The sequence below is a fragment of the Solea solea genome, chromosome 11 (genome assembly GCF_958295425.1).
Source record: "Solea solea chromosome 11, fSolSol10.1, whole genome shotgun sequence".
NCBI classification, from domain to species: domain Eukaryota; kingdom Metazoa; phylum Chordata; class Actinopteri; order Pleuronectiformes; family Soleidae; genus Solea; species Solea solea.
The window spans coordinates 4,320,609-4,344,780 of record NC_081144.1 but is presented as its reverse complement, the minus strand read 5'-3'; positions in this window follow the sequence as shown (position 1 = coordinate 4,344,780).

Genomic DNA, 24,172 nt, shown 5'->3' with positions numbered 1-24,172 from the left:
CAGAGGTACAAAAAATGTCAGGCAAAAAAGGCAGGCAAGGTTAAAAACACGTGAAGACTGTGACTAAGGCTGTGGTAAGAGTGCTGGAACGTGAGCTGTGAACGTCAACGAACTGGCAGCGAGACAAGACACAGAGGGGAATAAAAGCAGGGCTCGATTGGGGAGTGACTGCATGCAGGTGTGGGAGACACAGTCAGGGATCAGGTGCGCGCAGACGAGGAAGGGGGCGGGGCAGACAGCAACCTGAAACAGAGACAGGGGTGAGTGATCACAAAATAAAACAGGAAGACAAGACATGGAACATGAAGGGAAAAAGCAAAGACACTTAACTGAAGTGACAAATCATGACAGAGAGTATTTGTTGTTTTTTGGCACCGCGTTGTCATTAGTATCCAAAAAGGTTAGCATCCCCAAAAAGTAGGCGTAGCTTCCGAGGGAAGTCTGAAGAAAAGGGCTTGGACTTCTGAATTCAAAATGAAGCCTTTTTTCCAGGATCTCCAACTCTACCTTCAGGCAGTCTTGCTACAAACTCATCCACGACAGACACTCACTGTATTGAACCAATGTGAGTAAGCCTTTATTCAGATGTTTGCATCTGCCAATATTATACTACTGCAAACAAGGTGTTTATTTAGCTGCAGTCCTGTGAAAAATGTTAGGCAAACACCAACTTCATATACTGCTCATTGGATAAGCAACAAGAGTTTTCAAACCCTCTATTCTCACATTATAACTTTTTTGTTCAATATTAATAAATCCTTTGTATTGTTATTATTATTATTTATATTATTAGTAATAACTATTATTAGTTATTATAGTTATGTGGTATCTGATAGCTTGAATTGTATCACTGTTTCTTAATCTTGGTTCTTGGAACCCACTGCCCTGCATGTTTTAGGTGTTTTCCTGGTCCAACACACCTGCTTCAAATGAATGCATCATTACCGGGCTTTTGCAGAGCTTGTTGATGAACTGGACATTTGAATCAGGTGTGTTGGAGCAGGGAAACCTCTAAAACATGCAGGGCAGTGAATCCTCAGGACCAGGATTGAGAAACACTGAATTATATTATACAACATGATGAATTATCACAATTTGAAGCAACACATTCATTAAAAAGAGGAAGTGTAGGGTATGATATTGTTAATTAACTGACTAAAATCTATTTTTTACTGCTTAAAGCGATACATTTGACCTGACCTCTTTCCTGTAACTAAGGTGCAAATAAATGTTATTACCAAATGGTTACAGATCATCACAACCAGTCGGTGTATTAGACCGGTTTTCCAGTATTAAAGATGAGGCAGTATTAACAGCATACATATACTGTGGGCCATCATGCTTCACATTTTTGTTATTCATCATAATCTCTGTCACAGGTAGAATATATATGCTGCATGGCCAGCCATAACAAGAGGAAGAAACACTTACAGACAGTAATGTGCATCAGGCCAATGAGCCATTCACGGGCCTGGTGCCATCTCATTAGTCTCCCAATGACACCAACATCCCATTGTCTGTAGCAGACAGACCGACAGGAAGACAGTCCGGGTTAAAATTACACAAAACATCCACATTGGAGCTTTCGCCACCCTGCCAATCTCACGCTGCCTCCTTCTCGCTACTCCATCTTTTTTTTTTTTTTTGCAGAAATACACAGAAAAGCTCCTCAGCCACTTTATTTAAAATTCCTAAAGATGAAGAGATGAAGTAGGAGAAGAATATAAACTCATGCTGTGAGCCTGCATGATCGTAGTGCAGGACTATAGAGTGTGTTTCCATACAGTATGTCATGAAACTGTGACCAACATCAGTGAATGAATGAGTTAAAAAGTTGTTTCTCTACATGTTTGTTTAACAAGTTTGATACTATTTACATTTATATTCTGTACAAACACTGACAAACAGCAACATTCAAAGACTTTGGTCCCTACTAAAGCATATAAGCCCTGAGTGTATGAGTGTATAAACAATTTGGTAAGGTGGTTAGTCACACATTGTTTCTGTGTGGGGTGACAAACGTCAGAAGAGATATTTTAATCACTTAACAGATGAATCAACCTTAAATTAGGTCCTTAAGATCATGATGTTTACTGTAAGTGAGCAATGAGTCCTCATAACACACACACACACACACACACAAGTCACTCATTGTAATACTACAATAATATAACAATAATATATTAGCACTCATTGAAAAGAAAGGTGTCATTTTTGTGTGGGTAGTGTTTTGGCATTTCTATTCAAATTTGTACATGCTAACCACTCCATTTAGTAGGAATTAGGTATAAATGAATAATTCCATTTAAAATATATTATAGCAGCCCATGGCCAAGAGGAAAGAAATTGAGCTTGTAGCCAAAACATTGCTGGTTCAAGTCTCGGGTAGGGGCCCCTGAGTAAGGCACCCAATAGAGGATTGGGTGCCAATCAGGGGCATCCCCATTGCTCCCTGGGGGCAGATAAGTGCTGCCCACAGCTCTTGCGCCCAGCTTGTGTGTGTTCACTACTGCGCAACAAGGATAGGTTAAATGCAGAGGTCAAATTCACTTTCACTAATTGGTGTGTGTGCAAAAATAACTCATTCTAATTATCCATGTAATTTATGTATAGATTTGCTCAACCAACACAGCGGAGAAATTTATCCCAGACCAAAATTGCAAAAGTAAGCTAATTCGCAGGGGAAACCATGTGATTAATTTAGTCCCTTTTCCATTGAGAATGGATGAAACTGAATGACATGCAGATGTTGTGAGAAAGGGTAAACTATCCCTCTGAGTTATTCAGAATAAAAAGAACCATGGTGCACCTTTTTGTCAGGGTGCAAAAACTGCTTTGACCCAGGGAAGACACTGATGATGTCATCATACGGTCAAGATATCTAAGAGTAAGAAGGGAGAACGAGACATCCCACTAAAACAAAACCACTGCTGCATATCCTCACTTTCGGGTCAGAGGCTAATTACTCAAAGTGAAGCCAAACTAAACATGGGGGAGTTGGTTAGCTTGATGTGAGTCAACAGAAAGCTCCAGTTTCCTGGAAGTAGAACTGTTCTCAACCAACTGCTGTCACTCTGAGAAAAGAAAGGAAAATCAGCATGAACTAACAGAAGAGAAGAAGAGAAATAAAGACCAAGTACTGACCACTGACACAGAATAATCTGGATGAGGGGTGCACGGTTCTGCTGTGGATGTGGGATGATGTGGAATAAAAGAGGTCATGGGTTATGAGAGGACACCAGTAGCTTTTAGAGTTGGGGAAGCATTGTGAAGAGCCTCTTGTTGATTATGGCTCAAGAGGAAGAATTCAACTGTATTGTGGAAGAAAGGAGGCCGTGACCTTGGGGATAAGAGTCAACAACCTCTGTGAAGGCTGAATAGCACCTGATGACCTCTCCTCCAGATCAAGATGACAGTTGTTTCTTTATTACATGGCATCTTTGCAATGCAACCTCCAATTTTCAGACCAGGGTGATCAATGAGGCAGATTCTAATTAAAATACAACCCATGTTTCCATTTCTCACTTTGAGATGATTAACTTATTCTAGAAATAGTCCTTCCAGTTCGTTTCATTAATCTGAAGTGAGACTAACTTCCCATTTTTTAATTACTGTAAGAGTGATCTTATTCTAAACATTTAAACATGTTGTGGGGTTTTACAGCTTACTAACTCATTTAATAATTTTACTTTTAGAGATTTTGAAGTACACTAGATTCTTCATTACAATATGTTGAGAAAGTTAAGTAAGTATATCCAAATATTGTTTTCCTGTTTTCTTTGTGGTTATAATTCATCTTCCATCGTTTCTTGGGTCGATATCGCCTTCTACATTTTTCAGCTGATTTCAACAATTCTTACATCAAAATGTTTGGCTCATTCAGGACATTATTGGTCATTTTGTTCCTATCATGATTAATTATAAATTAGGACACAAATGTAGGTCCAAGTGTGGCAAAAACATTTTTTTTAATTACTTATACGGAAACAGCCAGAAAGAGGTTAAACTCTCACAGGGTTTAAGGACAGGAAGTAAAAAACAAACTTTCTGACAAAGAGTGAACGATGAGTGTAAAATATTAACCATGAACGGGAGTGACAACGAGAAACAGGTGAGAAAAACAAAGAGAGAGTGCATAGAAATGAGCGTGGCTGAAGAAAACAGTATGTCTGACAAACAAAGGTGCAAAATAATACAGGAAAGTGAACAAAAAGAAAAATCAAGTAAGTAGTGAATCCAAGGAGAAAAGAAGACTCAAGTCGTGATCCTGCACACAAAGAAAAATTTTTAATTATATGAGTATTGTGTGGTATGGTACCTGTTTTTTGTGTTATGCCTGTTTTCACTGTAGCGGTTCCAAATCTAAGAGAGTACTTTTGCTTTCGGCTTCAACACCTTTTACCTTTTTTTTCCTTGGTAATGAGAAATATTATGGAAAAGGGCTCCTTTAAATATATGAGGCAGCCACAAATCGACCCCATTTATCACCGAGATATTAAGAGCAACAGTATGTTAAGAGAAGAGGCTTGAAAATGTGGTGTGATTTCACACTCTGCAAGCTTAAGGATATATCGCTTATAATTATCACCCATTTAAATGTGGTATCAAGTGTTCATTAGACTTTTAATAACTACTGAAGTTGTGTCAAAAGATATGAGACACATGGATTGAGAGAGTCGTGGAGGCATAGATACTATCTGGCCCCAAAAATGTTGTTTTCTACACGCCACTGCATTACAACCATAACTGACCTGTGGCTCCTGTAAACTGCCTACACTCACACCTGCAGGATAACCGGGCTGAGGTTAACATGTGGTCACAACCCACACACTGCTCCATCGGCCGTATTACTCTGTGTTTCACTGCAGACCACAGCTGGAGATGAAAAATTGATGGAGTTTTCATGCAGGTCCAGCATGTGAACCCAAGTTGGAAGAGTCAGAAACTTGTATTCTCTTGTATGGCCACACGGGACGACACCACACACGCACAAATGTGTCCGTTTTTTTTAGTTTTTCTATTTGTGTGTTTCCATTTCTTGTGCAACCAGAGAAAAAAGTCTCTGTTGGGAGTTGCTTCGGTGAGTTCACAGCTTGTTCTGACAGTTCTATGGTCTCCAGTAACTTTTAATGAACAGGTTTTCTGTGAAGGCTTTTTTGTTTGTATTCGTGACGCATTATAAGTCATCATGCTTGTAATAAGTATCTCCCCGGTGCCCACTGGTCTCCCTCGATTACGTCACATAAACACACTGGGACTGCTTTATCTCACTCACATGTTTGTGTTCACACCGGCAGCGTCTCTTATTTCTGACTTAAAGAGACAGAGAAAGAAAGACAGTGAATAAGAGAGAGAGTCTGCCCTCATCTGATAGTTTTTCATGTATTCAGATTCAGGCTATAGACACTAAAAGTACTGTGAAAGGTGTAAGTTTTATGTAATGTTACTGGTAGTATGGCAACATCATTATCAGCAGGTGTTCTCTTTTGTCTTTTTCGCACGTGGAAAAAGGTGAGGAGCCAAAATGTAATATGTGCAGTGTGAACACCGTTCACACGGGCACCAAAAATAAAATATAATGGAAGGCATACGGTGTGAACCAGGTGTGGTTCACAGCACCTGACAGTCAGTGTAAGAAATTATTATTACGAAAATCCTGTTATACTTGTTATAGAAGTGGGCTGGAGTTACTGTAGCTTCACTGAATTACTGAACACATTCATCCATTCAGCCATTGTCTACTGCTTTATCCTCTGCATGAGGGTCGCGGGCACACCCTCGAGTGTCCACTTGACTTTTGCATGTTTTTGGACAACACAGAGGGAACATGACAACTCTACACAGAAAGGACCAGGACACGGACCTTCATGCAACCTTCTCGCTGTGAGGCAACAGTGCTAGCCACATGCCCCATGGCACAACAACACATTCAATTAAAAAAAATCTATAAAAACAAAGACAATAGATTATCGGTGCCACTTTTTACTTCTCTCCAGCTTTGCTGTGTGTGGAGAAAACAAAATTGTTGTGTGTGGGAGCATGTATCCTTCTTCAACTGATTTAGGAGTTTCTGTCATGGTTAAACAGGTTTTCTATGAGTATTACAGCCAAACGGAAAATAATAAAATATTGAATCTTTCGAGAACAAAGTCGTAATATCAAAAAAGTTGCAATATTAAGAGAATAAAGTTGTAATTTCCGAGAATAAAGTCGTAATATTACTAGAAAAAAGTCGTTATTAATCAAACAAAGACGATTAGCTGCAATCTGTGACAAGATGAGAAACACGGATCAATTCAATTCTAAAATGAAATAATGATACAAAATCTTGTAATATCACGACTTTATTCTTGATTTGTTTTTCTTTGTCGTAGGTTTCTCCTCATCTTTCCATGTCTTTTCTCCCGTCTCTGTTTGTGTGTCTGTACGGTAAGCATGGCTGATCTATATCGTGAAGTCCCGCCTACACATTTCACCTTCATCATTTCATCCAGCTTAAATGGCCAGCTCTCCGCTCCAGACTTGGTAGATCACTCAGCTACCTCGCTTCCTCGCGTGGTCTCATCTTTGGTCTATTACTCAGTTCCAGTTTGGTCACCACACTGCGTTGGATGCAATCTCCCTGCCTGTAAATTCTTAGAAATCTTCTTCTTATAAAAAAAACAAGGCCATCTGTCCAAAAAAGATGAGACCCATTCCTTTTTAGACTTTAAACACTTAAATGACGAGAGATAAAGGCAGCACATGTATTCATGATTCAGAGATATACTGCATCTTCGATGACCTTATTGCAAGGTTCAAAGGCAGGGCAGTCTGAGAGTGATTTAAAGGCTGTGATTGGCTACAGTGGATAATAACGCTGACTGACACGGGGTCATCCGGATACAAGGTGAGTGGGAGGGTCAGCGTGATGACAAATGAACCTTGACACTCCTTTCAGGTACATATCTCCTGCTTTTCTCTGCAGGCTTCCACGGTGCCGTCGACGATGTGTTGCAGCTTATGTTAACTGAAGTACCGGTGAAGAAGATGAGGATGTGGGAGGAAAATGGAGGTGGGTCATTTTAGCTTCCATGTAACAGAATATGAGTGAGTTGTTTGGAGCTGCATGAGCTTCAACCAGAATTTCTCAGCCATTAGATAATGATTTTGATAAAAGCCGTTCTGTGGGAGGATGATAACAGCACAAAGGCAATTAATTTAAACCCAGCGTTCACTTTTGTCTGTGCTCAAAGGCGATGTGAAAAATAGTTTCCCCTGTGATGATGTGAACACTTTCACCTTATTGACGTCTCTCTGTCCCACTTTCCTTCAGCCTTCAGTCAGAAAAAAGTAGAATTACTGAACACAAACTTTTTTTTATTCAATATACTTAAGAGAGCCTGGAGTGTTCTACCGCTATTCACAGGAGCACTGAAAGGAAACACAAATGAAGCCATCTGCGTGTGCAGTCTTTGCCTGCATCCCTGCAAGGAATCCCCTGTATGATTCGTGCGAGACCCGGAAGCATCAGTTAATTTTTCATATAACTCCTTGTTGTTTGTGTCACAGCTTTATGTACAGTACTCACTGTTATGTTCCTTCTGTCAGGGGTGGCTGAAGCGAAAACAACAAACAGAGTCAAACTATTCCAAATGCCTTCTGTTGAAAAATGTTGAAACATTGTTACCTGTTTCTTAAACAACTTGAGTATTCAGGTTGCAGAAATCAGACATCTGAGCAATTTCCAATCACTACCCTGGATCTAAAAGCAATTTACACAACTCTAAAATGCATGAAATTGACAATCAAATATTGACCAAGGTTGTTGGGTTTTTTTGTTTTTTTTAAATACAACATTATGAAGCAAACCGAGTACAAGTCAGGTTTTATTCAGTATTAATGTGGGCTGTGAAGCAGATCTGATCAACTAAGATGTTCATAATTCCAACCTAAAACAGTTTCTATGGCAGCCCACAAGCCGCTGAGTCATTTCATGTGGGAAGGACAAACAACAAATAGTGGGGTACATCAGAAGAGGTGTGCAACTGCTCCTCGCTCTCAGCATTAGGTCTTAAAAACACTATTTTAGACACGTTGTGTTATCATGCTGCGCCATATGTGTGTAAACGCATCTGCTCGAACACACCAAACGCCAATGAAAGTGTTCGAACACAAACAGAATCCTAATTCCCCCTCGATTCCTCTGTCCAGAGCCGCAGAGTTGTCGACTGTAATGATAAAGCCCCCGGTGGTGTGTGTGTGTGTGTGCCAGTTGTATCTTTATTTAATAAAGTGCGATTGGTAGAGATTGATAACAGGGAGACATAACTGGGCAATTAATATCCTGATTGAGTGGCTGTGGAGAGGGAGTATCGCAGTGGTGTTATTGCTGCAGCCTCCAGCTGGAACCGGAGTTTAAGGGAAATAAATGACTTCAATGATTAACGTCACATTGATGTTCCCCTCTCCGAGAACAGAATGAATTGTCAGTCTTTGCACTTAATGACACAGGGAATATCGAAATTGCCATCGTGCCACAGATCACTGCAGGTTAAAAACCTTTCTAATGTGCTAGTGCTGCCTGCTGATTAAAAAAGGAAAAAGCTCCAATCCATTTATATAGTCAGTTTATTTTATACAATTGTGTTTGTATCACACCAAAATAGTATTTTTATATTGTTTTCTCAGTGCAGGACACTGAATCAGGTTGATGAACTAAAACTAAAAGAAACACCCGTTATTGTGTGAAGTTTTTAGGAAAGATTTTCTCTGCATTTATTATGGAATTGGTGTTTGTCAACATTATGAGACAACACTTTTCACGATGCAAGCAACACTTTTTTTTAAGAAGTGAAATGTGTTGTTTGATATTGTTGACACATCATTTATTAAACTTTAATTGACTTCTGAGGAAGAAAAACAATTCAGATTTCTGACTTTAATCTCAGAAGAAAATTAAGAAAAAAAAAAATTTGGTTTCCAAAGAAATTGGCCCTAATGCTCTTCCGTAGTTGTGGAAGTAATCCTCCCAAATAATTATAGTAATTCAGTAGCTCAGTGCTTTGGATTGGAACTGTGGATTTTTAACCCTCCTCTGTGACTTTTAAGCCAAAAGCTGTTTTTACATATTTCACAGAATACAGGCATGATGCAGAAAGCTTTTACATTTCAGAACATCCATATAAATATATATTATAATACAATATAAAAATAGTTTTTATGGGATAGGTGAGGTGTGTCTAATTGTCTTTTTCTTGATATCATATGAACATCATATCTACAGTGTTATGACATTGTTTCACACAATTGTAGCTTGTGAGTGTACATATTATCAGAATCACCAAAAAAAAATGATATTATTAACACAAATATAAAATCAAATACTGTGGGGCATTGGCACAAAAATGACAAAGACTCACGACGCTGTGGCCATCAAGTCTCCCAACAAGCAGCAGCTATTCCCTTCTGCCGTTCAGACAGAAAAGGATGACGTACAAGCTACCTCACTTTAAATGTGTGTTGCCGTGACAACATATGGTTGTGCTTTTAGCAAAATACCACAAGGACAACAAAAAGTGTCAGTTTATGAAATGACAAAAACGCCAGGTGCTGGTTCACCTGCAGATGATTTATAACAGAGTCCTTTGTTGTTGTTTTTGATGTAATTAGGAACACGACTACATCCCTGTGAACAGATTGCTTTTGAAAAAGCAGGTGTGACTGTTAATTGCAATTAGTTTGTCTTTGTTTCTGTTTGTATTTAAAAACATTATTTCAGTCAATCGCTTCCTGTTCCCGCTCTCATGTGCATCATGTCATTCTCTGTGGTGCAGATTTTTTCCTTATTCCATATCTGCCGCCTTAGAACTACATTAAATGTCGCCTGACACTGACCTGTGAGGAATATTAAAGTAAATAAATCAGAATTTTATGGAAGTCTCACAGAAAAAAAACCCAACATGCTTTTTATCCACATATTTTGAAGTACATAAAGCTTTATCTAATGTAGATGTCTTAGTGACTTAATGGTTTATGGATCAAATGCAGTACCTGAGGTTCAGATGTTATTGACTTCACAGTTTATAGTGTTGTAAAAACACATAAAGCACCATGTTAAATAGGTCACAGACTTTTAGGCACACACACACACACACATTGCTGGCCAAGGAAGAGCAAGAGGAGAAAGAGAAAACAAAAAACCAACTCCGATGCTTTGCAGTCAATTGATTTACATAGAAAAAGTTTTGGTTAAACAGAGTCTGATTGGTTGTAAAACATTAATATCATAGCACCAACTTGCTGCTCACCGCTGTCAGACTCCTTGGCTCCTTGAGCGAGGAAATATGAAGTGATTGCACGATGACAAGATTGTGTTAGTTTGGTGTTCAATAACACACGCGCATGTATACGCTGTCCCGTTAAATAACGCATTGAGAGTATAATCTGATTAAATAGTGCAGAAGTGCTGTTGGATGGGAGGCAGGCAAAGGGTTCACATGAAACACCAGCAGCTCAGTGAAGCTACCGATGAATATAAATATAAATCTTAACCACACATAGCACTAAGCTTCTCACGGTAACATGATTTAGTGTCATACGTTCTGACTGGCTTTGTTCACAGCGTTTGATGGATGATCCACTCTCAGTTATACTGTGCTGATGACAACATAGTTATTTCACTGTCCTCCTGGCTTTAATTATAATTCAGTCCACACACACACACACACACACACAGAGACATGTTGTGCAGCTATTTGTAGAACACTGCATTGCCAGCCTAAATGAAGCATTATCCCTAACTTTAAACACAACCAGTCAATGCTTAACCCTAACCGTAATTCAAATGTTACCTCTCAACTTCCTCAGAAATCGAGTTCTGCCTCATTAGCACCAGGGTTTGGTTTCCATGAGGACGACTGGTCCTCACAAGGTCAGTGTTTAAGCCAGAAATGGTAAAAATGTTGCAAATACACACACAAGTATGCACACGTTTATACTGTCTATATTGTATATTAAAAATTGTCATTGTTTCTTTTTATATTCTTATTTATATTTTTTTCAAATTCTGCTAGCTTAGCTTAGCTTAGCTTTACTTAAACTTCCCCCTGAAGCTACATGTCTTATAGTGTATAAGAATCCTTGCAGTGGGAGAAATATCACAGTAATAACTAAGGAATGACACATATTAGCAAACAGTGACAGTAAAAATGTTATCCATTGCACTTTTTTAACCTGCTTCACAGAAAAGTAACTTTTGTGAGGACTTCCTCTAACACCTGACCGTGGCTTGCTGCTTCTTTGGGGGAAAGAATTTGAAAAAGATCTTTACAGGAGAAACAAATGATGCAAACAGTGTTGTGTTTGTTTTTAAGAATGAGTGCTGTCTGCTGTGACCATGTGATGAACACTTTGGCTTTCCCGTGGCTGCTTTACAATAAAAGCCAGGGTTTCGCCTGACAAATGTTTTAAAGTATAAAGAAACTGGAAGATGCTTACATTACATTACAAAGCTCTGGTATAATGTAAAGATAGCCTGAGTCTATTGTGCTTAGGTGAACAAATTAAAAATACTACGAATTATGAATAAACCCAGTTATAGTCTCAAATTTGAATGTTTATTTTAAAGTGTTTTCTTTGCAAATGGGATGAGAGTTTAAACACGATAATAGCAAGATATGTAGATAAACCAAACTAAACCTCTATATTAAGTTTGTGTAGCAGTTGTACTTTCCTAATGATTTCTGTGTTGAACTGTATAACTTTTATGATTTCAGGAGTCGGACCTTTCGCATGTTCAGCTTTTTTCTGAGCGCCACCTATATTTTTGAAAAATGCAAGTGTGTCTTAAGTGCTGACTCTAAATCCTCCGTTTACAAGCTGCCACTGCTTTTCTCTTCCCTTAATCTTGGGTGTAAATATTGACTTGAAATCAAAGCTGGCAGGAAGCTCTTGCGTCCCTGATTCATTTGGCTGTTAAAACCATTTTATCCTCTGGGCTGGTGGAGGAGTAATATACGTAGATGGCAAGCGGCCAGCTACGGAGGAATAGATAAGGGGCATACACTCTGCCTGCTAGAAGTTGAAGTTAATGGCTATTTTGTCTAAGCCAAGCCTTTATCTGCAATTAATTATCAATCATGATATGTACACCAATAGTTTATGGATGATTTTATCCCACTTAAGTTTAGGGACGCTCTAACAGCCTGGTGAAACGCATTATACATCAAAAGCAATGGCAGGCCATTTATTTTAATGCACGTGCACATGAAGGTCATTGTGATGTATAGAGAGGTAAAAAGCGTTTGGACAGGTGTAAGTGAAGGGTTAATTGGACATGCACTCAAAGGTTTTAAGCAGAAAGTTAGATGTCAGTCAGCCGTGCATCTTTTTGATGGAACGTGTCAAGTGCAGGACTGTTTGAGTTATGAGCTATTAAAAATATGCAGATGTGACAGGGTTCCTCATGAGGAAGGCTGACGTGAATTCTCTGTTGGTTGCTTAGCCAGATCCATAAATAAGTGAGCACATTAGTGAGTGAGTGAGTGGACTCTCTGGGGAAACACAGTCTGTGATCTTAGAACGAAAAACAACATAGAAACTGTGTTATTTCTCTGTGCCGTGGCCCGATGTTCCTCAGCTCATTGTTTTGCAGCAGACGTCCTTTGACACACGATGTCAACTTTGGACAGAATCGACTTGACAGCAGCCGTGTCCACTGAAATGTCTTGATGTCACAGTGATAAGTAGCCAATCAGACAGCTGCTCCTCTGCGAGCGTGTGTGTGGCCTCTCTAAAGATGATAAAGTCAGATTTTTCCATCCACCGCGTTGATTCATTTAAAAGTCAGTGAGTGGTTTTCTCAAACAAAAATGTAAACTTTAGTTGGAAACGTTTAGGATTCAGCTTTGATATGGGACTAACCATTTGACGTATGATTAAGACAACACTGTGCAAGACGTACATCAATAGTGAGAAGAGTGTAGGCAAGTAACAGTTGCTCACCCTGCAATATCATAATGAGCCAAACATCTGAAGAAATGGCACACAGTGTCTTCCGACGGTTACAGTCTGCAGACACAAAACTATAGATCAAGATAAAAGAAGAAAACATAGACCTCTGAGTGTAACAAATGTGTGGGGACTTGTGCAACATGCTATGGCGATGTTCAGACTTCCAGGCTGAAGTGACTCATATCTGATTTTTTTCTGCAGGTGATGTGTGACCATAACAAATCTGTCACTTCCACTTTTCAAATCAGATTTGTGTCACCTCAGTACCCACCTCCTAGATGAGATACATGTGCATTATTGCATTTTTTTTGCTCATACAGTTGTGCTGAGTGTTGACATCATCAAACTGCACAAAAGAAGTGCAGCAAAATGTGGTTCTCTAGACTCTAAATCTCACCCAATCTGCTGTAATAGTGTCTGTTTCGGAATTCAACAAAAGGTACGTCTTCACTAAATTCTACTGAAAGTTCTAAGACAAGACAAAGTGGGTTGAGAATGACTGGGTATTAATGGCGTTCCATTCAGCCTTCTCACTTTCAGAGCACATGCTGGCTCAGTGTCACACTGTCCTGACTGAGCCATCGTCACTTGGATTAGTGACACCTGTGCATTTCCTGCTAAAACACATCAAAATGGCTGCTGTGCAAAAGGGCCCAGCAGCACAATCAGAGTGATGAGCAGCAGGTGTGTTGGTAGGTTGGCAGGAGCAGGAACGTGGGTCAGCCACGCCCAGCCTGGACACTCTCACAGCATGTGAACAGACACAAACTGGTTCAGGTTACCATGCCAATGTGACTCTTATTGGATTTTCCTTTTGATGTGATCAGATCTGATTTTGTTTCGGAATGTGATGACATCTGCTTTTTTTAAATCAGATTTGTGTCACCTAGATCTGATGCATGATTGAGAACAGTCATATAAGAATCCGTGCATTTCCATGGCCAATATACATGCACTGAGCATTTATGTCCCACTTTAACATGCTCTCTGCTGTTGATGTTGTTGATGACATGTCAGCGTGTGCATGCGTGCCGTGTCAGGGGGCTGCCATGTTCACGTGAACCATCAAATCTGATTTGTGTCACGGATCATAACAATAACACCTATTTTTTTTCAAGAGTTACAAACACAATAAGCGGCGAGGATAAACAACACCAACATTGAAATTATACAATTGCAATACAATAAAAATAATAAAACAATCAAAAGGTGTAAAGTTTGTAAAACCCCTATCTCCTCCGGGAGACCATTCTACAACTGTGGGGCCAAAAGTGAGAAGGCTCGGTCACCTTATAGGTTTTAAGGTTGAACCACAGAATCACCTGCAATGATTGCATTGTGGCTAGTAGGAGGTAAAATGAGGAGACAGAACAATAGACAGCTGTATAACAGGAAAGGAAGGGGGAAAACACAAGCGCAAACAAAGGGTAAAGACACAGATAACACAGACTCAAATATGAACTGTATTTGAGAAGGTGCAGATCCACCTTAGGCCAAAGACTAACCCTAAACTGATTGTTCATGATGAATACGGAAGAAAATGCTGGTGAAACATAGTCCAAGTTGAACTGAAGTCATAGATTGTTAACAGATTGAATCCACTATCGCACACAGAGAGACTATTAAATACAGAGACTGCTAACAACCCACTGGCCTCCTGCCTGTGTCACTGTCTGACCTGATTTTGCAGTTTGCACACTAATGCACAGCAGCAAAAGAAAATCAGCCGGACAGTCAATACAGCTCGCAGCATGTACTTCTGAATTTTGTGGAGTGCTGTCGTCCTCCTGTTTCATTTGGCAGTCATGACACTGTACTAGAGATAGAATAGAAAAACACAAATACTGTTGTGGTTCTGATGTAATTAAATCATGTCATGTTGATATAATGAAGAATATCTGATTTGTTCAAATAAACATTTTTAACGTTTATGTGGAATGGAAGTGGAGACTCTTATGTTTTCCACCCTTCTTGTTTTTCAACATGATGGAACATTCGGCAAGTACAAACAGGCAAATGCATCAAGAAGAAGTACTTCATGTAAATGTGTCTTATTTGGTACAGAGGTGCCAATATCATTCTACTCCCACATCAACAATTTTTGACAAGCTGTTACTTTACCTTTAATCTTGAAAGCTCCAATTGTGCCTGTGCACGAGCGCGTGTACGTGTGTATTATTCACTCGTGCATTTATGTAAGAATTTTTGAATCTGCCTTTCAGTCTGCTCAAATCAAAGATGAACCTGTATTTACAATGAACAATAAGCTTAAGCTGTTCACTGGTGAAGGTGACAGAACAAAGGGTGGCATAATTGGAGCTCAAGTTTGTCATACGCTCCAATATGCTCAATTAAGCTATCCTCAGATCTCTGTGTGGCTGTCAGAGTGCATGTGCGAGCAGTCGCAGGAATATGGTCTGAGCATAATTGATATACTACATTAAAAAAGAAAAGAAAACTGCTTTATGGTGTTTTCGGCTAATCCGAGAAAATCAGTTGATTATATTAACTGCGCAGAACACATTTACAAGTCAGCCATCATGCTGCATATTCTAATCTCATATAAGGAAAATCATGCCAGGGGATTTCAGATAGATTTCGGGCTTATTTGGTGTCATTCAGTTTCATTATTTATCCCAGGATTCTCCTTTATTAAGAGAAATATTCCTTAGTGCAATTGCAGTAATTTGAAAATGTTTCTCATGCTCTCATTACTGGGCCTCTTCTTTGAAGCGGGGATATTGATAAGCCTCTCAGTGGGCCATGATAAGATGCTCTCTTTAGCCCTGATTACAATGATTAGGTTTCATTAACATAATGTACACATGGACAGCATCCAGTCCAGGAACTGGTTGAAAAACGACTCTCAGTTAATTACTGCAGAAATGTTCCATTGTCTTTCCTCCAATATCCAGTATCCTATATCCCAACAAATGGTTATTTTGTGCTTTGGGCTAGTCAAGAACATCTTTAGTTTCTCATCTGTTGCACTGTATACAGTCCTACTCATACACTACTTATTCTCTTCTTGTTCCAAGCCAAAATATGTATCTTTAGCCAGGCCTCTGCAAAGCTGTTCAGTGTACAAATCACTTTGAACAAGCCGCACGATAAGAGTTGAAGATGTCAGACTCCTGCACAGTTTCCCATTATTTCGATTGCGTCTACATGACGGGATTGTGTGCATCAGTTCCCCATGCTCCATTGTACTCTATTGTGCTTATTTGCCTTCTGTTATGGATTCATTTCTGACCAAATGAAAAGTCTCTCCATAGGATTTCGGGTGAACAAATCAGTTTGAACAAGCCTTTCAGTAAGAGTTGTTGAAGCGCTTTGTAATCTCATCTCATTCCTCAGACTCAGACTTCTGCTGTGTTTAAATTATCTACAGTTTTGTCACCACCAGATCTAACTGCATCTCCCCAACGCTGTCTCACTGCGACAAGAGCAACGACCGAGACTGCTGCTAAATAACAAAGTCAATAAATAATCAGTGGCGTCTGAAGTTTTAGGATGGCGTGTTAAAACTAGGCCTCCAGCGCCTACTTTGTGCGGACCTTGTCATCAGAGGTTTGTTGGAGAAGGTGACATTACAGAGCTAAAGCTTTAAAGGTGACATCGAATGCTTGTATCACACATATATGTTAGTTATGGAGGTCTACTTACATATATTAACTTGTTTTCATGGTTAAAAACCTCCCAGTCGCTGCAAACGAGCCGATCGAAATATCTCCTCACTGACGCTCTCGTCAGCCGCGCTGTTTCAGACCAAAGTCACACCCCCAGAACGTGGACTGTGTTGTGATTGGCCAGCCAACGAGAGCTTTCCCACTGTCCTGTGATTGGCCAGGTACCTGGAAGTGACGTAATTGGTAGGCCAGCTCTCAGATACACAGCTCCGCCTCTGGCACGGTGGATGCTCTGCATCTCAGCAGCTACAACGAGAGTAGTTCTTCCTCTTCTGCGGTTGAATGTACGCAACCGGATGTGCCCGGACTAGTGCCCGCACCAGGAGGCGCTACGGTGGTGAGAGGAGTGGTGAGGTTTTCTGATGACATCATCAGCATAAGGAAGTGCCGATCCCAGGAAAACAATACAACACTATTTTCTCAGCAGTGGCTGAACTGTTTGTTCTGAAACTTTAGGATTTCATAAACGAGGTAATGACGCAGATACACACACAAACGCAGCGTTAATTGGAGCTTCTGGTCTATGTCGCCTTTAAAGTGCCCATTCTGTTTCTTCTTCTCTGGAGTGACAGCAGTGGTACTGACTGACTGCCAAACTTAGTTTAAGTGGGAAATACAACTGCACACTGGAGAAAATGTCTGTAGTTTCTGAGGTGCAGAGACAAAGTCAATGGACAGTTTAGCTGGTTTTCTATGATACTTTCTCACTACAGCAACAGCATTGCGTGTCCTAGATGTTGTGCTTGAAAGTAGAACTCTAAACTCTTAGCCATGATTAACCATCACACCATCAAAACAAAAAAAAGGTGCTTGTATTGAATCACAATGTTAGTGACCTATACAGGGTTTTTATGTGCTCCATTACAGTTACCATAAAAGTTAACGCCGCAACTACTGACAGTGGTTCCTTTCAGAAGTGAAACACTGGTGGGAAATACTAATTTGACACATTTGTCCAAAAACATGTCCCTTGATCTGTGGAATATCTGTCTTCTTTTTTATTTTTTTTACTCAAAGCAAAGAAGTCAAATCAGTTTGGTATACATTATTTCAGTAACACTTAAGAGTAAAGTAAAAGGGAAGTAATACAATATTAAAACCAATGTAATTTCTGTAGCTGTAATAGGTAATAGCTTGGTATAACCAAAGAAGGATACATTTTAGATGTACTTAATGGTAATTATCTATTTTTGATTAACAAACATTGTTGACGAATGTATCATAATTCCCATTGCCAAGCAATACTTTACAGTACTTTAAATAATGTATTTTACTGTAATTTTATCTCCCTTTTACCCCACTACAACTGTTTTTAACAAGCTGGAAATTGCATTAGAAATGAGATGGTAATACTTCAATATAATGAAGAACAGTACACATTCAGCTGCCCATCCACCAGAAGGTCAGTTCAATGTTTAATTGTTTGTTTGCATCTATACAATATAAGTATTCTGAATGTTTTCCCTGGGAAAACCTTCAGATGTTCTTTTTTTTCTTGAGCTTCAGCAAAACATATTATAGGAGCCGAATGTGTGTTATGAGGTTTGGTGTAATTCACTCAATGTGTGTGTGGGGTCGCTGTGCTCTCAGAGGGGGGAGCTCAGGTGTATATAGGTGGCACTATCACTGTCATTGTCAGGTTTGTGAACCGGAAGGGCAAACGGTTTTCGACCGCTGTACCGCGGAGGCGCTTCTCATGACTGTTTGGATTGTTTGTTGGAATTTCATCATGCAAAGAAAACGCACAGCAATAAAACCAATATATTGCAACGAAACGAACAGCGTGGACATTCAATCAGAGTTCAAAAGAGCGATCGCCAAGGCAAAGCGCGTCAACCAGGTCATCCGGAGTCAGAAACCTCAGTAGCGGAAGTTTGAGGCTGAGCTGCTATAATATTAGTCGAAAACCTGCACCAGTTGGAACTTTGTGGGACACTTAAGGCACGTTTGGTACGGAACGAAGAGAACGCCGGAGGTCCAGATCCCGTGAACGCCGTCATCGCACCCGCTCACGAGAGCGCAAGACGGGGGGAGCTGCTGGAAGGGGTTTGGATTTGAGGGAATGTGGAGAGCGTCTGGACGTGGATATCGAGACGCAAGACGGGCGGTGCTGGAGCTGAACCTGGCTGTGGAGCATCGGATCATCGGACCATTGGAGCATCGGATCATCGGACCATCAGACCATGGAACTACCGCATGGCGCCCAACGCACGGAGGTATGTGTAGCGCTACACCGGTAAATGGCCATTCAAATTGTGTGCACACATCGCCGGGCATAAACCCAATGCATTGGTCGCCGAAGCGAGGGGGACAATAAACTTTGCGACGGATCCGTTGATTGCTGCTGGCTGTTTTTGAACTGACTATTCATCATGAGAAGAAGCAGCGCTATGTCGGACACAATTGAAGCTGCTGGGACTAATGTGCAAAATGTTATTACATCTAGTAGTGTGGCTGGCGGTATTGAAACGCAAACTCAAAAACGTGTGGTTAAACTCACTGCAAAGGCGCTTGTTAATGAATTAGACAGGTTGCAGTCTGGCAGAAAAGCTAAGTTAAATAAAACAGCCATCATAAGAAAATCAATACAAGATTTGATGCTAAAGAATGATAAAACAAAGGTACAGGATGCTCTTGATGAATTGTTGGAAGTCTGTTATGAAGCAAAATACATGCATATTAATTTGTTGGATTCTTTGCCATGTGAGGAAAAGGAAAAACATGAAATATGGTTCAAGGCAAAAATGTTGCCTATTAGTGAGTGTATTGCTAACACAAAAATGTGGGTATCAAATGATGACAGTGTTGCAAACGAAAATGGTAATGTTGTGGATGAAGTTAATCCTAATGACAGTGTTTCAAATATTAGTAAGCACTCGAGCCATAGGAGCCGTAGTAGTGTAAGATCAAGTACTGTATCCTCTGCAGCCATAATGGTTGAAGCAGAAAGGGCAGCGCTTGTTGCTCTGGCTGCAGCTTTAAAAGAAAAGCATGACTTGGAGGAACAGGAACAGCAGCTGAAAAGGAAAAGAGAACAGCTTGATTTACAAGCTGAAATAGCTGCATCCACTGCTAAGCTGGCTGTATTACAGGCTTCAGAGCGGAGAGGTTCTTCTCAAGCACACAGCAATGGCATGAATTCCTATTTGGAAAAGGAGAAAAAGAAAAGGCTTGAAAACTCTGTCACCACGTTGAACCCTATGGCAAAGACGTACCGTCCTGTTGCATGGAAATCAACACAAAATGTATTGTCAAAATGGTCACTACCACCCAAGGAAACCATATTAAAGGATGTGCAACCCAAGGAAACTGAGCAATGGGTCCAAGCTGCTTCAATGCACCAGTGCAGCCAAAAAGAGCAGCAACAGGTCAACATATCTGAAACATTGCCGCATTTTCAACACCAGTCATCAACTGCTCAACCTATGCAACAACACCACATTGGCCAAAGTCCACCTGACATACTTACCATAATGCAAAGGCAAAATGAAATAACAGCAGCTCTGGTACAGCAACAGCGTATGATGACACTACCACCACGAGATATTCCCACATTTGAGGGGGACCCTCTCCATTACAGGACGTTCATCAAAGCCTTTGAGCAAGGAGTAGAGGAAAAGGCAGGACAAGCGGATTGTTTGTACTATCTGGAAGAGTTCACAAGAGGACAGCCACGTGAACTGGTGCGAAGCTGCCAGCATATGGCTCCAGAGCGTGGTTATGCAGTGGCAAAGGAACTTCTCCAGAAACATTTTGGAAATCAGTACAAAATTGCAAGTGCTTATATGGAAAAGGCTCTGGCCTGGCAGACAGTTAAATCTGAGGACGTAAGAACTCTGCAAGCCTATTCATTATTTCTGCGTGGATGCTGCAATGTAATGGAAGAGCTTCAGTACATGCAGGAACTGAATATGCCAGTAAATATAAGAGCCATTGTGTCAAAGCTGCCATTCAGAATGAGGGAGCAATGGAGGACCATAGCCCATGACATAATGGAGACAACCAATCAACCAGCTTGCTTCATGGATATGGTCATGTTCATTGAGCGTCGTGTCAGGATTCTTTCTGACCCTTTGTTTGGTGAGATACAGGAGTCATCTGGTGTTGCTGGGATAAAGTCTGTCACTGGGTTTAAAGCACAACCTCGATACAATATGAAAGGAAATGTCATGGCCACCACTATAACATCTATGGAAGCGCCAGAAAAGGTTGAGGAGCCCACAGCAGGCCCAGAAAAGACTGAATGCCTTTGCTGTGCTCATAGCCACTCTTTGGAGGACTGCAAACAGTTCAAGGGTTGGAAGCACAAGGAAAAGATTCAGATTCTGAGGCAAAGGGGGGTTTGTTTTGCATGTTTATGTGTGGGACACATGAGTCGTGACTGTGAAGATCGCTTGACATGTAAAATATGTAGTCAAACCCACCCCACTGTGCTTCATATTAAAAGGCAACCAGTCCCGGAAAAGTCTGAAACATCTCACCAGCCAACTTCACCTAAAACATGTGGATATACAGGGGCCGGTAAGGACCGGTGTGTGTTATCCATCCTGCCTGTGAAGGTCAAAAGTGCAAAGGGAAATCACATAATAAAAACGTATGCCTTTTTGGATCCAGGAAGTTCAGCCACATTCTGCTCAGAACAACTAATGCGGAAGCTAAACATCACAGGGAGAAAAAACAACTTCCTGTTGAGCACGATGGGGCAGAAAACGGTGGTTCCAGCATATTCATTAATTGGCTTGGAGGTATCTACTCTGGACAGCAATGACTTTCATATTCTCCCAGAGGTTCTCACACAAACACAAATGCCAGTCAATGTTAACAACATGGTGACATCTGAAGAACTGGCAAAGTGGCCATATTTGTCCAAGGTAAACATCCCAAACATAAAAGCAAACGTCGACCTGTTAATTGGAACCAACGCTCCCAGGATTTTAGAACCCTTGGAGGTCATTAACAGTAGCGGGAATGGCCCATATGCTATAAAGACAGTGCTTGGATGGGTTGTTAACGGACCACTGAATGGAAACAGTGGTGCTTTGGAGGTGGAGCTGCCCTTGGCGATGGTGAACAGGATTTCTGTGTGCAAGCTCGAAGAAACGCTGGACGACAGCAGGTACAGGCTACTTGAGTCTCGACTGGAGGAAACTGTCCAACAGTCAATGATAAAGGAGGAGAAAATCTCCACTCTGGATAAGAAGCTTCAGGAGAGCAAAGCACTCAATGTTGCACTGCGTGCCGAGCTAACCACTGCTCATAAGACAGTAAATGCCTCTCTGCAGACAGAGAGCAGCCTGTTGAAGGACCAGATCAAGCAGTTGGAGAACCAGAACACTTCTCTTAACAACCATATGGTGGCACTGCAGCGACACACCACCACCCTACAGGAACAGAATTCTCTCAGAGGATGCAATGGCCTGGAACCTCTCATGGCTGCTTGGCAGGGTTCTGGAGGTTTTTCCAGATAAACAAGGGCTGGTGCGTTCCGTGAGGTTACAGACAAGGGCCAACATTATTGAAAGGCCAGTGACGAAACTTTGTTTGGTACATGGAATATAGATTTGTCTGTACTGCACTTTAATGTAACTGTATCAACACATTATTTGCTCCTGTCTTGTTGTGTTTGAATTGTTATGTCAGGCTGCCATTAACAATTAGGGGCCGGTGTATAGGAGCCGAATGTGTGTTATGAGGTTTGGTGTAATTCACTCAATGTGTGTGTGGGGTCGCTGTGCTCTCAGAGGGGGGAGCTCAGGTGTATATAGGTGGCACTATCACTGTCATTGTCAGGTTTGTGAACCGGAAGGGCAAACGGTTTTCGACCGCTGTACCGCGGAGGCGCTTCTCATGACTGTTTGGATTGTTTGTTGGAATTTCATCATGCAAAGAAAACGCACAGCAATAAAACCAATATATTGCAACGAAACGAACAGCGTGGACATTCAATCAGAGTTCAAAAGAGCGATCGCCAAGGCAAAGCGCGTCAACCAGGTCATCCGGAGTCAGAAACCTCAGTAGCGGAAGTTTGAGGCTGAGCTGCTATAATACATATTCTTTCGTCTGTCAACCTTGAGGGAAGTATTCACATTTTTAGCTAAATCCAAATAACGCTGACTCTCAACAATGGAGATGAATGTCACTCTGATGCAAGCGTGGCATTTGCTAGTTGATGCTCTGAGAAAAACACCGGGCCTCCCTCAAGAAGAAGAAAGACAGACATCAGAGGAGAGGAACTACACTATAGAGGTCTTGTTCCTGGCTTTTGATTATCCTCAGTTCCCCTAATTGGGAAGTGTGCCCATTAATGAGACAGCCATAGACACATACCCAATGAATCTTACCTGGGGTATTCACAGGAGAGATGAGAGAACGAGTCCTCTCCTCTCTTCACAGATAAAATGGATAAAACAGATATAACAGGTGCACTTAGATGGATGCCTTGCTGTGGGATCCATCCTCTTACTCTCATCTGAGTTTCAGGATGGTAATGCTCTACACCGCAATTTATCTAGGTAGCAGGCTAATGATTAAGACTATCCTTTGAGTGTGCGTATTAGGATCTAAGATAAGACATATCTGCTCTCTACATTGGTGTTGAGATCAAGGATTAGGAGCACTGATTTATAGATTTACATCCAAAGTTGAGATGAGAAATCCCCTTGCATCTAATTGTCTAAGCTGAGCTCAGAGCTTTGTATTCTTACATCAGCTCCACGCCGAGTGAGGAAAACCTATTGGGGACTGTTAAAATAAAACGTAAATAAAAGTAAATGTGATTTGTGTCGCCACAGGCGGCATCTGTTTTCAGAGTGTTTGTATAAATCGTCCTCACGACCGCCTCTCTATAGCACCAAATAGCAAAATGGTACATTCAGCAACTTAAGAGCTAATCAATAAAGGCTGGTTTGAAGCGCATCATCAATTCATCAGGGCACAGTTGTAAACATTTAAGGCAAATTCAAATCACGTCTCCATTTTAAGATCTTTTGACGTGCATGGCATATCTCAGTATGTATGTTTTTTTTATTTAACAATAACTTCTATCGCTCTGTTTATGGGGGGCCACTTTATGAAGTTGTTGCCTTCGAAATCTTCAGGCAATTTAATAAAGTCAGTTGGCGTATGTTGCAGTCTTAGTATTAAAGGGATAAATCAGGTTTTCGACACGTTATCAACAGTGACTTCACTGAGAATGTACATGAGCGTGCCACTGTTTCTATGAACTATGCTGAGACATTGTTTCTGATGGTAGCTGAGTGTTCACTGATTTAAAGAAACAGGCCTGCTTATGTTGTATACTTTAAAAAAAAAGTTCTTTATCTCATTGTTAGGCTGAATATTCTGAATATTCTGACATTTCTCAACCACTCACTCTCCCACACTAACATCCATAATAGAAATCAGGGTTTTTAGCTCACAGGAACACACAGGAGCTGGTCTTCTGCCGCCTTGTTGGGGAAGTTTGTGTCATTTAGGTAAAACTGAGCAAA